The following is an 18,950-nucleotide window of genomic DNA, read 5'->3' as shown; positions in this document are numbered from 1 at the left end:
CTGCAATGCAGGAGCCACAGGAGATGTGGGTTTGATCCCTGGGTTGGGAAGATCCCCTAGAGGAGGGCATAGCAACCCACTCCAATATTCTTGCCTGGAAAATCCCATGGACAGAGAAGCCTGATGGGCTGCAGTTCATAGCATCGCAGAGAGTCAGACATGCCTAAGGTGAGTTAACACTCACACAGGCAGTTTTTATTTTTTCTTAGTAGGATGGCATAGTAGACATGTAAGGACCCCACCCATTTCAGAATTCGCATCTAAATTAAACAAAAATTGCTTGCTGCAAACACCTATGACTATCTATCTGAGGACTACAAACATGGCAAGCTAAAATTTCTGGGGATCAATGCCTCTGGAAGCCGCCCTCTGGCAGGACATAGATAAGTGCCACCATCCATCCATGAATACAGGGAACTGGTGGATAAAAATCCAAGCACATACCTTGGTTGGTGTAACTAAGGCATGACCTCACTGTTTTTCAAAGTTCCTCAGCCAAACTGAGCCTTAATTGTAGCTCATAATTTAATTACACACCCTTTGTTGGCTTCCACATCTCATGCCTCCACTTCCTTGCAAGTGTTCCCTGAGGTCATCTCCCAGATAATTGTCACTAAAAATCCTTATCTCAGAATCTGCTCCAGAGGGAACTCAAACCATCAAAGATGAGAAGCCACTGGAGGAAATCTAATCTGTAGTTTTAAAGAATCACTCAGGAACTTCTGACTTCTAGCAAAATGTAGCTTATATTGGACTAACTTCTCCTATCGATAATTAGAAATTCTGAATAAAACAAAAATAACAGTTTGCAGACACTAGAGAGCAATGAAGAGCCAGCAGAAACTGAAAGGGACAGGCTCTTAAAGGAGGGAACATGGATAAAATCTACTTGTGTATGGATTTTCACCTAAAGGGCACACCTCAGTCGGCAAGGTGTAGGACAGATGGAGCTCAAGCAGGAAGTGTCAGTTTTTATCAGGCTGAAGAGTTCAGAGTTTGAAATTCAGAGTTGTCATAGCAGCTGAAAATGGAAGTGAGAAATCCCAGAAACAGTGAGTCACAGAGAGGGAGCCTCAGATTTTCCATATAAATTCTCCTCAAATCCTTGATCAACCCCTGAACTGTGTATTCATGGGAAAGGCCACAGGAGCCCAGTGGAAAGTAACAACTGGAAGGCTGAAAAAACAAAACAGCTATGCAGCTCCAGGGACCCAGAGTTTGGAGTTCAGGTCCCAGCAAGTTACAGGGAACTGGTAAGCACCTTGAGCCTTCCATTGAAACACAAAGAGCCACACCTTGGGAATAAGGATCACATCCCAGTACTAAAGGCTAGGCCCTAGAACTTAGGGGCAAAGTCCAAACAAATCCACTCTAACAAAGCGTAAGCCATGCATTCACAGGATCAAGGTGATCTGCCAGCTAGCACTACATACAATACATCTCTGTGATGCATCATCAAGTAAAAATTACTAGATATGTGAAAAAGCATGAAAATCTGATTCAGACATGGAGAGGGAAAAAAGCAGTCAATAGAAACAGATCCAGTGAACAGATGTTAGAATTAGTAGACAACTTTGAAATAACTTTGGCCTTTTTGTCCGACATCTTAGCGAGGCAGAAGTGGTTGCAGCTGCTCTCCGGGCTTCGCTATGCCGCCCAAGGACGACAAGTAGAAGAAAGATGCCGGAAAGTCGGCCAAGAAAGACAAAGATCCAGTGAACAAATCTGGGGGCAAGGCCAAAAAGAAGTGGTCCAAAGGCAAAGTTCGGGACAAGCTCAATAACCTAGTTTTGTTTGATAAAGCAACATATGACAAACTCTGTAAAGAAGTTCCCAACTATAAGCTTATAACTCCAGCTGTGGTCTCTGAGAGACTGAAGATTCGTGATTCCCTGGCCAGAGCAGCCCTTCAGGAACTCCTTAGTAAAGGACTTATTAAACTGGTTTCAAAGCACAGAGCTCAAGTGATTTACACCAGAAACACCAGGGGTGGAGATGCCCCAGCTGCTGGTGAAGATGCATGAACAGGTCCCACCAGCTGTACATTTTGAAAAATAAAACTTTATTAAATCAAAAAAATAAAAATAAAATAACTTTGATAAATATGTTACAGAATTTATTGTAAAAGGATACAGTGGGTAGAGAAATGGAGAATTTCAGGAAAGATGTAGAAACTCTAAAAAAGAGTCAAAAGTAATTTCTAGAACTGAAAAATGCAATATCTGAAATGAAAAATTCATTGAAGTATCAAAGTAAATAAAACAATACAGAAAAAAAAGCTTGTGATTTGATAAGTTAATAGAAATTATACAAACTAAATAACAGAGAGAAAAAGATTAAAAAAAAAAAAAGTAAAGGCTTGAGGACTTTTACGAAAATATCATCTGGCCCAACATACATGTAATTGAAATCACAAAAAGTGAGATAAGAGAACTAGGTAGGAAAAAATATTTAAAGAAATATTTAAACCCACAGACCTAAGACACTAAGGGAATTGCAGACAGAATAAAGTCAAGGAAAATAACATCTCTGTACATAAAGTAAAACTACTGAAAACCAAAGATAATGATAACATATGAAAAGCAGTTGGAGTAAAAAGATATTATTAAAGGATATCCACACAAATGACAGCTGACTGCGCATGAGAAACAATTTCAGAAAACAATGAAACATAACAAGTCCCCAACATACAAATGAGTTCCACTCTGAGAGCAAATTCATAAGCCCAACTTTTAAGCATAACAAAGTCAGCCTAAGTACTCAACTTTTACAAATAATGCCAGACATGTAAACTAATATAACTGGACATAAGAATGCATGTTTACATCTTTGAAAGTTTGCAACTTGAAGGTTTGTATCTAGGGAACTTACTGTATAATTTTAAAGTGCTGAAGGGAAAAAAATATAAACCTAAAATTCCATAGCTAGAGAAAATATTCTTCAAAAATTAAGATAACATCTAGTTAGGGAGATGAAGTTAAACGGTTCTATGAAGACCTAAAAGAATTTCCAGAACTAACACCAAAAAAAAAAAAAAAAGATGTCCTTTTCATCACAGAGGACTGGAATGCAAAAGTAGGAAGTCAAGAGATACCTGGAGTAACAGGCAAGTTTGGCCTTGGAGTACAAAATGAAGCAGGGCGAAAGCTAACAGTTTTGCAAAGAAAACGCACTGGTCACAGCAAACACCCTCTTTCAACAACACAAGAGTCGTGTCCGACTCTTTGTGACCCGTGCACTGTAGCCCACCAAGCTCCTCCGTCCATGGGATTCTCCAGGCAAGAATACTGGAGTGGGTTGCCATTTCCTTCTCCAAGAGATGACTCTACAAATGGACAAAACCAGATGGTCAATACCAAAATCAGACTGATCATATTCTCTGCAGCCGAAGATGGAGAAGTCAGCTAAAACAAGACCTGGAGCTGACTGTGGCTCAGATCATCAGGTCCTTATTGCAAAATTCAGGCTCAAATTGAAGAAAGGGAAAACCACTAGACCATTCAGGTATGACCTAAATCAAATCCCTTATGATTATACAGGAGGTGACAGATTCAAGGGATTAGATCTGGTAGACAGAGCGTCTGAAGAACTATGGTAGGAGGCACAAAACACTGTATACGAAGTGGTGACCGAAACCATTCCCAAGAAAAAGAACTGGAAGAATGCAAAGTAGTTGTCCGAGATCTTACAAATAGCTGAGAAGAGAAGTGAAAAGCAAAGGAATATACCCAACTGAAAGCAGAGTTCCAGAGAATAACAAGGAGAGGTAAGGAGGTGTTTTTCAGTGAACAATGCAAAGAAATACAGAAAGACAACAGAATGGGAAAGACTACAGATCTCAAGAAAACTGGAGATACCAAGAGAACATTTCATGCAAAGATAAGACAGAAATGGCAAGGACCTCACAGAAACAGAGAGAATAAGAAGAGGTGGCAAGAATACACAGAACTATACAAAACAGGTCTTAATGATCCAGATAACCATGATGGTGTGGTCACTCACCTAGAGCCAGACTGCATCCTGGATTGTGAAGTGAGGTGGGCCTTGGGAAGCATTACTACGAACAAAGCTGGTGGATGTGATGGAATTCCATCTGAGCGATTTCAAATTCTAAAAGATGATACTGTTAAAGTGCTGCATTCAATACATCAGCAAATTTGGAAAACTCAGCAGTGGCCACAGGACTGGAAAAGGTCAGTTTTCATTCCAATTCCAAAGAAAGGCAATGCCAAAGAATGTGCAAACTGTCATACAATTGAACTCACTTTACATGCATAATTCAAAACTGTACTTATTTTGAGCAAGGTAATGCTCAAAATCCTTCAAGTTAGGCTTCAGCACTACATGAACTGAGAACTTCCAGATGTACAAGCTGGATTTAGAAAAGGCAGAGGAACCAGAGATCAAATTGCCAACATCTGTTGGATCACAGAAAAAACAAGAGAGTTCCAGAAAAACATCTACTTCTGTTTCATTGACTACACTAAAGCTTTTGACTCTGAGGTTCACAACAAGCTGGAAAATACTTAAAGAAATGGGAATACTAGACCACCTTACCTGTCTCCTGAGAAACATGTATGCAGGTCAAAAAGCAACAGTAAGAATCGGATATGGAACAACAGCTTGGTTCAAAATTGGGAAAGGAGCACGTCAAGGCTGTATATTGTCATCTTGCTTATTTAACTTCAGTGCAGAGTACATCATGTGAAATGCTGGACTGGATGAAGTACAAGCTGGAATCAAGAATGCTGGGAGAAATATCAAATAACCTCAGATATGCAGAAAGGGAAGTGAAGTCACTCAGTCGTGTCCAACTCTTTGCGACCCCGTGGACTGTAGCCCAACAGGCTCCTCCATCCATGGGATTCTCCAGGCAAGAATACTGGAATGGGTTGCCATTTCCTTCTCCAGGGGATCTTCCCGACCCAGGGATCAAACCCAGGTCTCCTGCATGGCAGGCAGACGCTTTAACCTCTGAGCCATGCAGAAAGGGAAGAGGAAATAAACAGCCTCTTCATCAGAGTGAAAGAAGAGAGTGAAAAAGCTGGCTTAAAATTCAGCATTCAAAGACCAAGATCATGGTATCTGGTCCCATCTCTTCATGGTCAATAGATGGGGAAAAAGTGGAAACAGTGACATATTTTCTTTTTTTGGGCTCCCAAGTCACTGTGGACAGTTACTGCAGCCATGAAATTAAAAGACACTTGCTCCTTGGAATAAAGCACATTAAAAAGCAGAGACATCACTTTGCTGACAAAGGCCCATATAATCAAAGCTATGGTTTCTCTAATAGCCATGTATAGATGTGAGAGCTGAACCATAAAGAAGGCTGAGCACCGAAGAATTGATGCTTTTGAACTGTGGCGTTAGAGAAGACTCTTGAGAGTCCCCTGGACTACAAGGAGATAAAAACCAGTTGGTCCTAAAGGAAATCAACCCTGAATATTCATTGGAAGGACTGATGTTGAAGCTGAAGCTCCAAAATTTTGGCCACCTGATAGAAAAGACCCTGATGCTGGGAAAGATTGAGGGCAGGAGGAGAAGGGGACAACAGAGGATGAGATGGTTGGATGGCATCATCAACTCAAAGGACATGAGTTTGAGCAAACTCTGGGAAATAGCAAAGGACAGGGAAGCCTGGCATGCTGCAGTCCATGAGGTCACAAAGTCAGGCATGACTTTGCGACCAAGCAACAACCACAACAACAGGGAGACTGGGATGGGCATGCACACACTGCTGCATTTAAATGGATAACCAAGAAGGACCTATTGTATAGCACATGGAACTCTGCTCAGTGCTATGTGGCAGCCTGGATGAGAGTAGAGTTTGGGGGAGAATGGACACATGAATATGCGTGACAGAATCCCTCTGCTGTTCACCTGAAACTATCACGACATTGCTAATCGGCTATACTCCCAATACAAAACAAAAAGATTCTTTTGAAAAATGAAAAATTAAGGTAACATTAAGACATTTATAAAAAAAGGAAAGCTGAGAGAACTGCACTGTAAGTAATGCTAAAGGAATTATTTGGGATGATGAGAAATGATACAAAATGGAAATATGAATCTACATGACAGGCTGAAAAGTACTGGGAATAGCAAATACACAGGTAAATAGAAAGGACTATTTTTCTTTTCTTAAATACTTTAAAAGACAATTGGTTTTTAAGCAAAATATCATTTTATTGTATAGTTTACAACTTAGGCAGAAAAATAACAGATGAAAATAACTGCACAAGGACGTGAGGCAGAAAATGAAATCAATTGTGTTCGAAGGTTTTTACACTATATGCAGAGTGGTAGAATATTAATTTAAGGTAGATTGTGATTAAGATGCCTATTACAGTCCCTACAACAATCATTCAGAGAATAAAAATTAGGTAGCTAGAAGTTCAACATAAAAATAGAATGAAATACAAAAAAACAAAAATTTTCAGTTAACCCAAAAGAAGGCAGAAAATTAGGAACAGAGGAAAAAAGGGAACAAACAGGAAACAAATAGCAAGATTATGGACTAGAACCCAATCAGACCAATAATTAACTATAAATGGACTAAACACTCCAATTAAAAGTCCCAGATTGGCAGACTCAACTTGGTCCCATTTAAAAGAAACACATTAAATATAAAGGTACAGACAAGTTTAAATAAGAAAGAAGAAAGATTCAAACACTAAGCACATTAACAGCAGATGAACTATACCTCAAGACAAAGAGATTTACCAGACGTAAAGAGGAATATTTCACAACGATTAACGAAGAAAATATAACAATCCTAACTGCACATGCACCCAGTAATGAAGCTTCAGAACACACAAAACAAAAAGAATGACAATTAAAGGAAGAAACAAATCCACAGTTACAGTTGGAGACTGCTATCTCTGTGGTTGATATTATAAGAAGACAAAATGGCAATGAGGATAAAAACAACATCGTTAAAACACCTTGGCCTAAACAATATTTATAACTCACTGAACGACTGAAGAAAACACCTTCTCTTCAGGTGCACATGGAACATTCACCATATTAGACCAAATGTTATGACCCAAACTTTAAATTGAATATTAGACATTCCTTTCCTTATCTCCCGCCACCCTGCCCTGCAGCTTCTCTCTGTTGCTCTTCAATTGCCGAGCTCTCTCTTTCTCCATCCTTCTTTACTTTCCCTTCTGTGCTATTCTAACGATAACCAGGTTGGTGTCGTGTTTGTACCCTGGACATGGCTAACTCATGCTCTCAGAATCTCATTTTCTGCCTGGAGAGGCTTTTCAAAGTGTCTTAAATAAAGACAGCTTCCTACCTGAGGGGAATTTTTGCTTCTTGCTGTTATTTGATTTCTTACCCAACTCTCAACAAAACTGAATTTTACTGGCAGCCTCTTCCATATCAAGAGCCCTGAGTGTAAGCTGGCTCTTTGGAGGACTCTGATGATCTGAGGTCCTCTTACTCTCTCTGAGCTGGGAGCACACATTCAGTAGACACATCACAACATATTCCGTTCACAATTTGCTTCCCCCATGTTACTGCTTTGAGTTTTTCTGATTTCAAGCAGGGGTGAATTTCCCAGTGGCGGCCAGCCATGCTGTGACGATGTGCTTCCCGAGAAGAGGGAAGTGGCTGATTCCCAGGAACCAGCAGTAGCAGACAGGCTTGGCTCCCAGAACAGACAGTGCGGCTCCTCAGAGGCGGAGTAGGAAGCAGAGAGGCCAAGCCACAAACAGGAGCAGCCTCAGCAGACACTGGGCACACACTAAACCAAAGGCCAGGCCTCCCACAGCCACACCATGTGGAGGTCTTCTCACGCAGGGCAGCCCAAGCGGGGAGCAAAGCCACCAACAGCATCTTCTACAGACAAGATACGGCATGTGAACCATCCCCACCCACTCCAGTTAACCCAGACTGGCAGAGGAACAGCTTTACCCAAGTGAAGAGCGTGTCAGTCCTCTAAAGAAAAGAAACTTCAACACCTCTTCTTCCCCTGGGAAAGTAAAAAAAGTTTAAATGCAGGCCAAGAATAAGACCAATTCCTGTATTATTTCCAGGCATTTTACTAAACGGTTGTACATATATTATTTCTAATTCTCCCAAAAATCCTACATCATTATGTGAAGCACCATTATCCTCGTTTTACGGGTCAGGAGATTGAAGGTTGGAGAAATTAGGATATTCATCCAAAGAATACAGCCAGGACATTGTGGAGAAAGGGTTAAAAACAAAGATTACTGTTCTAAAGCCCACACCACACTTGCTCATTCAGTAATTCCCTTAGAGGCAAAAAAAAAGAGATTTGTTAAACTCAAAGAAATTAACTGCTTCTGGACCCTTGCAGAACCTCCCAACTTCCCAGCTACGCTTGCCTTTGTTCTCGCCCCTTCTAATTCTCTGTTGTCTCCCAGCCAGGTGGGTTCTTGACACAGCCTTGTCCTTCTGGCCCTCTGTCTGTCCAGTTTAGCCTTTCCCACTGAAAAACATGAGATCTACTTTCTGGGCTCAAACTCCTGACACCCTGCTAAGGTCTTTCTTTTCACTTCTGGTTTCTGGTCAGAAGACCATGCCTAGACGCAGTGTGACTTGTAGGATTGTGAAAACTGACAGTCATAATACCTGTTGAAAAAAATGTATCCCTTCGCACTTCTGGAACACACAAAGGAAGTGATCCTACAAAGTCCACCCATGAGAAGCCCACTATTGCTACAGTTACCTTTTCTAAAAAGTAGACTTGATTCCTTAGAACAGTTTGAAGTTCACAACAAAACTGAAAGCAAGGTAGATGTTCCATAGACTCCCTGCCCCTACACATACATAGCCTCCCCACTGTAACCATTCCCTCCTGAGTGGTACATTTGTTACAACTGATGAATCCACATAGACACATCATGATTGTTCACACTAGGTTTCCAGAGTTAGCTTTTTCAAAAACAAACCTTATTCTCTTCTTTAAAAACCTCTCTTGGACTTCTGTTACTGAAGCACACATCTCTCAGGGTACAGATCATCAGGATCAAACCACCTTCCCCAGAATCATCTCTGTGGTCCCAATGCACCAAACTTTCCACCTTTCTCTGAGTAAGCATGGTCTTTATAAGTCCATGCATTTACCCTTATTTCTTCTGCCAAAAAGAGAAACTCTTTCCTCCTGTCTGGAGACCAATCTTTTCTCAGAACTCCACTGGCTTTTGCACGCATCTACACAACAGTAGCCTGTGCCTGTGTGCCAGGTCACCTCAGTCGTGTCCAACTCCTTGCGACCCCAAGGACTGTAGCCCGCTAGGCTCCTCTGTCCATGGGATTCTCCAGGCAAGAATACTGGAGTGGGTTGCCTTGCCCTCCTCCAGGGGATCTTGCCCACCCAAGGGATCAAACCCAATCTCTTGCCATCTCCTGCACTGGCAGGCAGTTCTTTACCACTAGAGCCATGTGGGAAGGCTCCATGCAACCCAACTCAACAAACACTTCACGAACAATTGACTTCCGGGCAAAGTGCTTGGGGCCCTGGAGAGTCAGAGTGTCTGTCTTCAAGAAGCTCGCAGACCAGTAGAGGCAGTAACACCGACGCCCTCATCACAAACGCCTCTATCAGAAAAGTGAAACATAAAGAGAAGACCAAACATGCAAAGAGGAGCAAGGCCAACCCAGTCTGGGGAAGGCAGGGAAACCATCACAAAGGAGGCAAACTTGAGTACCGCTGGATGAGTATGAATCTGGAAGAGTGGGGTAAGGAGAGGACGCATGGGGAGAACATTCCACGAGTACTCTTGCATAAAGTCAACAGGGTAAATATGCATGTATTTCCTAGCATTACTTGACGAAAAATGAGATTAGGGTTATTTCATCTATGGAATCCATTATAGAATTCTGTGCCAGATATATACTTAGAATCAACAGAATCAAAACTTACTGTGTAAAACAGAAGAGAAGGCATAATATATCTTGACCGAAAGAAAGATTATCACCATCTGCTGTCTTGGGATAATATGTCACAACGAATACTCGAACCAAGAGCATGTGAAGTGACTTCTACAAGTTGGAACAGTACTAAATACAGCAAAGTAGACACGAAGATCAGAATTCAGCAAGCCACCTGGGGTGGTTGTTCATGTAGTACTTTATAAACAACATGGGTCATTTTGAAAAATAAGCTAATAAGAATGTACCTGTTGCCAAAAGAAAAGAAAATATGCAAATGGTGGGTAGTTTTCATCACATGGTGCAAAAAAAATGACAATGAGAACTTCGGGAGGTTGTGCCTTGCCTCCAATTGACCTTGGCTTGAGATTGCTATTGCTGTTGCTGTCCCAGCTCTGCAGTTGGAGATTCATCGCCAAGAACACTCAGCATGTGCCCTGACAGTGTTTGCTAAGGGCAGGTGCTTAAATAAATTTAAATGATTTTGCTATTGCGGTGGCTCCAGGATTTCATTATATGAGTGACTTGTGATAGTATTCTTGTTAAAAGAGTGAGTTAGGTGCTTTCCTGTAGAGCACTATTTTTATTTAGATGTTCATCTGGAGTAGTTTTGTGAGGGTTAAAGAGCTGATGGGGAAACTACAGCCCCAACCCATTCTCTTCCCCACAAGCCATCTCCGGCACCACTAATGTTTATCAAACACCACTTATCTTTCCAAGGGGATGGTCTGTACCCACTGCTTCTCCTGCCCCCATCTCTTCTTTAAGCCAGTTTTTACTTCCTCCACTGAGGCCATTTTCTCAAAGGCCACCAGTAGCCTCTACTGGACAAAGAAAAAACATTCTCAGTTTTTATTGTCTTCTGCATCTCCGAGGAATTTATATCCTGACCATGCAGTCTGTAATTTTCCTAAAACTCCCCACACTGCCAACCTGGGCTTCTGGGGCAACATATTATGCCAGTTCTTATTCTCCATTCTCTACCCATTATCCCCGCACATGAGAGCTTTTCAAAGTTGAATCTTGGCTTCCTGTTATTCTTTCACTTCAGTTACCTCCTTTGGGATTCACTTTTACTAAAAACTTGAAATACACAGAGGACACTAAAGCCTTCCTATTTGTAAAGATCCAACAGGATTATTTGTCATATTTCATTGTCTAGGATGTCCAGTCCAATGGTGTAGAGGGACTGGAGGGGACATCCTTGCTTATCACTGATTATAGTGGGAAAGCAGCTAATGCTTCATTCTGCGCATGCTTCGTCACTCAGTCACGTCTGACACTGCAACTCCATGGACTGTACCCCACCGGCCACCTCTGCGCATGAGGATTCTCCAGCCAAGCATACTGGAGTGGGTTGCTGTTCCCTTCTCCAGGGGATCTTCCCAATCCAGGCATCGAACCCAGGTCTCCCACATTGTAGGTGGATTCTGTACCATCTGAGCCACCAGGGAAGCCCACTAATGCTTTACCATTTAGTATTATTAGCGTAGGCCTCTCATAGATAGCCTTTATCAATTTGAGGAAGTTAGCTTCTACTGCAGTTCTACTAAAAGTCTGATGTTTCTTTGTATGAACTGGGGCTTTTTTGTGGTAAGTACACATACCATAAGATTTACCACTGGTGACATTTAGTCCATTCACAGCACTGTGCAATCACCACCATTATTTATTTCCAGAACATTTTCATCACCCCCCAAAGAAATCCATGCCCACTCCTATTCCCCCTCCAGTAATCACTACTCTATTTTCTATAGAATCCATATTCTGAATATTTTATATAAATGGAACCATACAATATTATTTTTCATATATGTGAAAATAAAATATTTTCCTACTTATAAATCATGTAATATGGCCTTTTCTGCCTAATTTCTTCCATGGAGGGTAATGTTAATGTTCGTCTGTTTTGTATCATATACCTATACTCTATTCCTTTATTCAAATAGTATTTTCTTTATCCACTTTTGTTTATTCATTTGTCACTTAATGAACATTTGTGTTATTTCCATCTTCTAGCTATTATGAATAGTCCTACTAAGAACATTCATATACAATTTTCAGTCTGAATACCTGTTCACTTCTTTTGGGTATACACCTGGGAATAAAATTATTGGATCATACATATATTTTATGTTAATTTACTAAGGAACTGCCAAACTGTTTTCCATAGTGTTTGCACACCATTTAATACTTCCACCAGCAATGAGTAAGAGCTCCAATTTCTCCACATCCTTCTCAACACTTGTTATTTTCCCTGGTGGATATGAAGTAGTATCCCACAGTGGTTTTAATTTTCAATTCCTAATGACTTATGATGTTGAACATCTTTTCACATACTTGTGGCAAATGCCTATTTAGATCATGTGCCCACTTTTAAATTGAACTGTTCACCTTTTTTGTTATTCAACTATGTGTGTGCACATTTAATCTATATATTCGGGATATTAGACCCTTGTCAGATGCATGATTTGTAAATATTTTCTCCCATTATGTGGGTTGTCTTTTTACTCTTCTGATAGTGTATTTTCATGGATAAAAGTTTTTAGTTTTGGTGAAATCTAATGTATCTATTTTTTTCTTTTGTTGCTTGTTTTTGGTGTCATATTTAAGAAACCACTGCCAAACCCAAAGCCATAAAGGTTTATGTCTATGTTCTCCTCTAAGAGTTTTGTGGTTTTAGTTCTTATATTTAGGTCTTTTATCCATTTTAATTTTTATGTATGGTGTGAAGTAAGAGGCAACATTCTTCTTTTCCTTGTGAATGTTCAGTTGTCACAGCACCATTTCTTGAAGAAACTAATTTGCCTTTATTGAATGGCTTTGGCACCATTATCGAAAATAGATTGGTCATAGATGCAAGATTTCTTTCCAGACTCTGAATTCTATCCCACTGATTGTGTTTGTATCCTTATGCTAGAACAGCACTATTTTTATTACTGTAGCTTTGAAATTGAGAATTGTGTTTTAAAACTGGGAGGTGTAAGCCCTCCAACTTTTTTTTTTCAAACTTTTGATTATTCAACGCTATTTGCAATTTCATGTGAATTTTAGGATTAGCTTTCCTATTCCTGGGTGGGGGGAAGAAATTGAAATTTTTATAGTGATTGCATTCCATCTGTAGATTTCTTTGGGTATTATTGCCCTATTAAGACTTCCAACATGTGAACACAGGATGTCTTTCCCCCTATCTAGGTCCTCTTTCATTTCTTTCAGCAATGTTTTGTACTTTTCAGTATAGAAGTCTTGCACCTCAGCAAAATTAACTCCTATTTTGTCATTGTATTTAACTGCAGAAAAGGGTATAAATTTTGTTTAATGTTTTCTCAGTCTATGGCCTTATGGTTTTTTCTTTACTTTGTTAATACAGGGATAATACACTGATAAAGACTTCCTAAAACTGAACCGTCCTTGTAACCCTGGCATAAATTTTATTTGACCATGATATAGTATGCTTTCGATGTACTGCTAGATGGAGGAAGGAAAAGATAAGAGAAGTAGATCAGAGAATCAGGAATCAAAATCACAGGCTCCATGACTGATAGGAGAGGTGAAGTTAAAAACAAACAAGGATGATGTCTCTATTTCTATGGAATAACTAGAACTAGAACTATTTGAATAACTGTGTTGATAGCAGTACCACTTACTCGGATGAGAGGGGATATATTTGAGAAGGTAAGTTCTGTTGAGGACACACAGAGTTTGGATGTCTTTGGAAGTGTAAATGCCAGGGAGTTTAGAACACTGACCCAAGACTGTTTGAAATAATGGGAAATGAATTCTCAGTTGGAAAACAAAGTGAAATGGGAGTGGGGTATAACAGATACTGATAGTTGCTCACCCAGTCTCCATTATCCTCTTCTTTCTAATGCTGATTTCACTGGGGGCACCAAGCTTAAAAAACAACCAAAACACCAACTTTATTTCTCAGCCTGCCTTGCTGCTTTGGTTGGGCAGTCATTTTGCAGTCTATCCAAAGAGACAAAAGCAGCAGCAGCTGGGTGGAGCTCCCAGGAAAGCTCTTTTTAAAAGAGCTAGTATGGAGGGTCTAAGCCCCTCTTCCAGAAAAGTACAACTGAAATCAAGCTGGCTTGCATAGTGACTCACTATGGGGTGATGGAGCCTGCTTTGGTGGCCAACACATCTGAAAGGGATTTGGAAGAGCCTATTTTCTATTTAATTCTTGGGTAGGGAATCTAATAAATGGGGTGACTAAGCACCACTGGAATTAAAAGTCCTGAAGAAACACTCTCATTTGCCAGACATATCCACTCCTTCCACTCCTTTTCAAAGTTCTGAACTTTGAGAAGAAGACTGCTTTCTCACCACGAAGTAAGGGGCAATATAGGGTGATAATTTTGAGTTTATGGACTCAGATAGACCTGCATTCAAGTTTCTGCTCCGCAAGCTCTGTGGCATTACTTAACTTCTCTGAGCCTCAACTTCCCCACCAGTAAAATGATGATAATGACAGTTCCCACCTAGCAGGATTGTTGGTGGAGGGTTGGTAAAGAATGAAATGAAATGATGCATGTACAGTATTATATTACACAATATTCAAACATTAGCTATTGTTATAATAACTATTATTACATATATATCAGTTTATGCTCAAGTAGCTAGCATTTTTGAAAACAATGATGTGATTTGACAAAGTCCTCCATTCAGGTTACCTAAGTGGACAGCATCCTTTGTCAATACCCAAGGCACCTAAGCACTGTAGAGCTTCTGGGCAAAGAAGGTTGAAACTTTGGGTAAAACTGTCTACCTTGAATGCAGAACTGACCTCTGCTGTGTGGAAGGGAAGTCTAGACCAAGAGAGCAGAGTTGGGACTTCCCTGGTGGTCCAGGAGCTAAGACTCTGTGCTCCCAAAGCAAGGGGCCCAGGTTCAATCTCTGGCTGGGGAACTAGAGCCCACATGCTGCCCACCTGCGGTGACAAAGACCCAATGCAGCCAAACAAATAAATACTGAGAGTGAGCGCGGGGTCAAGAGGCGAGTCACTCCAAGGACAGAGAAGGGAGGGAGAACCTCAAAGGAGACAAGGTGACCAGACAGGGACAGAGCAACCTCCTCCACTCTGGGTTCTCAGGAGACTAGCCTGCAGTGACAGACACAAGGGAGAGCCTCCACAGCCCTTGGAGACAGTTATATCCACCATCCGTGGGGTTTTTTTGTTGTTTTTTTCAGTAGAAATGGGCTTTTTCCTGAGGTGACTAGAAAGTCAACACAGGAAACTTTAGGGTTCTAAAAGTTAATAAGCATCTTCCTTTTAGATTCCAGGGGCTTCCCTGGTGGCTCAGATGGTAAAGAATCTGCCTGCAATGCAGGAGACTTGGGTTCAATCCCAGGGTCAGGAAGATCCCCTGGAGAATGGAATGGCTACCCACTCCAATATTCTTGCCTGGAGAATTCCATGGACAGAGGAACCTGGTGGGTTACAGACCATGGGGTCGCAAAGAGTCGGAACCAACTGAGGAACAAACACTTTAAGATCCCAAGCCCTGAACAAGCTAAGTAGAAGCATGGCGTGACCTGAAGCCTATTCAGGGCATCTGAGCTTGGAAAGGTCAGCTTTCTGCATGGGCAGCCCTGGAGTAAACCCTGACTAGCAGTGGGGCTAATAGTCACAGGTTGGGGGTGGGGAAACGAGGCCACAGAGAAGAGGAAATACTAGGACAGGGTCTCCCTAGGGTAGCAGAGGGTCTCAGTGCTCCGCCCAGACCTGCTCAGATCTTGAGCCACCTCTGAACAGACCGGTTCACACTGGACTTTCAATGCCAATAGCACCTGTACCTCTGTTGATGGAGGGCTCCCCTCAGGCATCAGAACTACCTTCCCTGGTTGCCCTGGCAGCCCTTAACCAGTGACAACTGCCCCAAGTCAAGACAACCCAGGAGTGATCTATGTGTCCAAGAGGCCCTGGAGGACTGATCCAAAATTACGCTCGACAGGACTTTGTTGAGAGAGCACCCTTGGTTGGCTTTCTCCCCTCCCTGTCCCATTCTCTCCTCCTTCCAGTTTTTACTGGGAACTCTTGTGAACAAATCACTTTGACAAGGATCTTCCACTTCTCAGGGGCACTGCATGCCTCTGAGCAATGGTGCCCACCACCATGCTGTTCACAGGCACACAATAAATACTTAAGAAAAGGACAGAGACAGAGGGACCTTCTGACCTGAGCTGAGCAACTTCCGTCCATAGACCAGAACCCAGGCCTGGCCAGGATGGCATGTGGTCAGCAAAGAAGGCTCACTCTAAGCCGCCATAACCTGGGGGCACATAAAGCCATACTTTGTCCTGTGGGCAGACTTTCCTCTTCGTTTCCTTTGGTGAACGCCTCCACGATGGGCTGGGTATAAAATCTCTTTGACTCAGACCTAAAGGAAGTTCAGCGTCAGGTCAAAACACAGGAAAAGTAAAGGAGAGAACAAGTCCCGGGAGCAGGTCCAGGAGAGGCGCGACCACAGAGCAACGCCATCAGGTTTCCCTGGACAGCGCAAGGGGTGGCACCAAGACCACGCCCCAGGTCTGGCAAACACCCTGCCTCCTTCCAACCTCCTTTTTGTTTCTGCCTGGTGGCCTTTCTGAAATGGAGTCAGGGAAGACCTTGCAGCAAAGATACCATATGTGCTGGGTCTTTGTAGTGGACAAAACAATGCTCCCTACCCCCCCACCAAAGTGTCCATGTCCCAGTACTCAGAACCTGTGAGTACGTTATCTAACAAAGAGGCTTTGCAAACATGGTTTAGTTAAGGATCTTGAGATGGGATCCTGCATTATCTGAGTGGGCCCAATGTCCTCGCAAAGGTCCTTTTAGGAAGGAGGCAGGCAAGGGGTAGAATGGAGAGGGGAGGTTCAAGAGGGAGGGGATATATATATAATAATGACAAATTCATGTTGATGTATGGCAGAGACCACCACAACACTATAAAGTAATCATCCTCCAATTTAAAAAAAGAGAGAGAGAGGCAGGCAGATCAGAAAGAAAGACGTAATAACAGAAGCAGAGGCGACAATGATGTAGACAGGAGCTAAGGAATTCTGGCAACCTCTAGGAAGAATATAGCTCTGCCAACACCTCGATTTTAGCCCCATAAGATCCATTTCAGACTGATGACCTCCAGAACCATCAAGTAAGAAATCTGCAATGCTTGAAGCCACAAATCCTGTGATCATTTGTTACAGTGGCATTAAGAAACTAATGGCAGTCATAAAGGATGAAGAAGAGTTTTCCAGGGAAAAAAAGTGGGAAAGCAAGACATATATTTTTCTATTTGAGAAAAATACAGAGGCCGTGATAGGCGTGGAGAACAGAGTAGGCTGGGGACACAATAAACTCCTCTCCACGGGCCAGAAACTCTGGCGGTGGGAACAGCATCTTGCCTACCCAGCATCGGTTTCCCTGATTCTTTCTTAACCAAACCTGTTTTGTTCAGGTCTCACCTCTTACTCCATGAAGCCATGTGCCTCAGTGGAAGCTGGCAGCATCACTACCACCCCGCCCCCCATGTGGGGACTGGTTGGCCTGAGAGTGACATCAACCTCTCACCGGTGGCTGCCTGGGGGCTGGGTATGAGACCAGTTCTAGCCAGTGAGAGATGAAGGGAGGTGTGCGGGAGGGGCTCCACTCCTTATCTGTACCTCATGAGGTCTGACTCTGAGGCTGGAACCTCTCCAGCTGCTATCTTGCTATCACACTTGAGGGTGAAGACAAACGCACAAAGAAGAGAAGAGCCGGGAGGTAGGAAGAAGCTGGTGCTCTGCCCACATTAAGTCCTTGCAGCAAACCGCCTGCAGTGTGGTACAAGTGGGCCTCCTGTATTGGAAGGAGATACATGTTCCCATCACTCAAGTCAGTTTCTGTTACTTGCAGCTAAAATGATCCTAACTGGGACCTCCCTGGTGGTTCAGTGGCTAAGACACCATGCTTCCAACACAGAGGGCTCAGGTTTGCTCCGTGGTCAGGGAACTAGATCTCACATGCCGCAGATAAAAGATCCTGCGTGCCACAACTAAGATCAAAGATCTTGTGTGATACAGCTAAGACCCGGTGCAAAAAAATATTTTTAAGGTTATATACATTTTTAAATAAACAAAAGCATCCCGAGACAGCTGACTTAAAAGGTTAAGACCAGATTACAAAAGCCTTGAATCAGGACACGGTGAGGAATGAGGAATGTAGCCACTTATCATCAAGGGATTAGACATTTGTAACAGAGGATGGTGATCTTCACACTAGTATTTGAGGAAAATGACTGTTGGTATCCAGAAGATAAACTGGGATTGGGAAGAGCCTAGATTGGAGAAGGATGGAGGGCTACCACCCCAGACCAGAAGGGGGATTATGGAGGGCTGGGCTTCCCTGATAGCTCAGATGGTAAAGAATCCACCTGCAATGCAGGAGACCCAGGATCAGTCCCCGGGTCAGGAAGACCCCCTGGAGAAGGGCATGGCAACCCACTCCAGTATTCTTGCCTGGAGAATCCCACGGACAGAGGAGCCTGGAGGGCTAGTCTCTGGAGTTGCAAGGAGTTGAACAAGACTGAGCAACTAACCCTTTCACTTTCACTATGGAGGTCTGAGCAAGAGCAGAAGGCTGGGTTGGGGCAGGGAGAAAAAGGAAAAAGGAGGAACCAGGCTCAGATGCCATCAGGAACCTGAGTGTATGTGAGGATGAGAAGTTGGACGTGACTACAGGAGTTTTTAAATATTACAGCACTCATGGCTGAAATCCTAAGAATTACATATCTTAAATGCCTCTTAATGTCTATACCTGCATTAAAGGGATGTCTCAAGTCTCCTTCCCCTCTCCCTTCAGTTAGGCTGGAGTCCATTATCAAGAGTACATCCAAAGAAAGTGACTGAAGTCAACACAGGCCTGATGAGTAAGATTAACGCCCAGAAAAGCTACAGCATCTGTACCCTTCCCTCAGAGAGGGAGCCCTGCCCCTCGTTTTCCATTTTTCTCCTTTTCTCTTGGAAAATGTACAAAAACGTGTCCCAGCTTAAACCTCTGGAGGTACCGCAGGCCCTTTCCTCTT

The 18,950-nt window shown here is 42.4% G+C and overlaps 1 pseudogene; it reads left to right on the top strand.

Annotated features, from left to right (window-relative positions):
- The first annotated feature begins 1,649 nt into the window (after nt 1-1,649).
- Nucleotides 1,650-2,067, top strand: LOC128068075 (40S ribosomal protein S25-like; annotated as a pseudogene).
- The last annotated feature ends 16,883 nt before the right edge of the window (nt 2,068-18,950 follow it).

Source organism: Budorcas taxicolor, chromosome 23 (assembly GCF_023091745.1).
Source record: "Budorcas taxicolor isolate Tak-1 chromosome 23, Takin1.1, whole genome shotgun sequence".
NCBI classification, from domain to species: Eukaryota; Metazoa; Chordata; class Mammalia; order Artiodactyla; family Bovidae; genus Budorcas; species Budorcas taxicolor.
The sequence above is the reverse complement of the archived record's forward strand: the minus strand, read 5'-3'. Positions and strand labels throughout refer to the sequence as shown.